Raw genomic sequence first — 1,416 nt, forward strand, 5'->3', positions numbered from 1 at the left:
CAATCCTGAAGCCGAATCAATAGTTGAACACGTCGAAACTAGTCAAACTTATGAAAATTCCGAGTTGAGACAAAGGCGAAACAAAGTTAAAGAAGTGAGTAAAAATGGTTAGCTTTTATAAACACCTATTATTAAGTGCTTAGTTAAAATAAATAAATGTATCTAGCTGGGTAGGCATTGGCGCAACTAGGGGGGTGCACAGGGGACTTGTGCACCCCCAAGTTTAAAATGTGCACCCCCAAAATATAAAATACTTAATCTATAATATTTTGGTTATTTTGAAATCAAAATTATCAATAAATACAAAAAAGTTGTACCTTCGAGTATATTGAGGAACATAATAAGTGATTAATAGTGAGTACTTCACTAACTCACTATTATGTTCCAACCATAGACCTATAAACTAAGTTAATAAAAACTTAGTTTATAGGTCTATGGTTCCAACATTCCCTGCTATAACAGTATAACAAATAATCTTTAGCTTAGGTAGGTATTTTTATGTTGTATAGAACAGGTCACAGTTATGTTGTTTTTAATTATTTGTGTAACATTGATCAAACCTAATAATATTCAATAAAATAACTTAGAAAACAGGATAACGATATTTCTCTTTATCTTTGGCAGGATAGAAGACTGCCCATGAATGTGAGAGTGTTTTTATTGTTTCCTTGTTTATAATTAATTATTATAATTTATAAAACAAGCCTATATTTTAGATAACATAAATACAATAAAAGTTATTGGCTTAGAATGTAATAACTTTTTTCAAAATATTTTTTCCACAATATTTTTGTCATACGTTTAAGTAGCGTAATTTTTTTTTTTGTCAGATCTTTCTGTTATAGCCTGTATATAGAGTATGGGTCCGGGGGTCTGGGAATTCTTTATAATTTGTGCACCCTCAAAAGTATAGGTCTAGTTGCGCCTATGAGGGTAGGTAGGTGTTATATTATAAAAAACCAAATTGTCAAAATTTACATTTTGGCTAGATATGCGTTTGAGGTAGGTACAACTGTCTAGCTTAATTGGAGAATAAAGATGTAGCGTATATAATAAAGAGGAGTATTGAGATTTGACTCGTTTATTTATTGAAATAATCAGTGTAATGAATGCATTGCTATACCGTTGCTCACTCAATCATTTGGTAAACGATAATAGTATTTACTAATAACTAATTTCTAATTTATTTAGTAAAAAGTTATCAAAAAGTTTTTAGCTAGACTCTTCTAACAGAAAAAAAAGTTGTGATAATAACTAAAAATCAATGTTTAAGAAGAGGGACGTGATACCCCACATGTGTTGTCTCCGTCTTACAAGTACGTAACATACCAAATTGTACGCTCAATAGAGCACGTGTAGCGCCGTTAATTTAAAAATTAGAGTCAATTGACCTCTTATAAAATCTTAAGGTATCTA

Source organism: Acyrthosiphon pisum, chromosome A1, assembly GCF_005508785.2.
Source record: "Acyrthosiphon pisum isolate AL4f chromosome A1, pea_aphid_22Mar2018_4r6ur, whole genome shotgun sequence".
In the NCBI taxonomy this organism is placed as follows: domain Eukaryota; kingdom Metazoa; phylum Arthropoda; class Insecta; order Hemiptera; family Aphididae; genus Acyrthosiphon; species Acyrthosiphon pisum.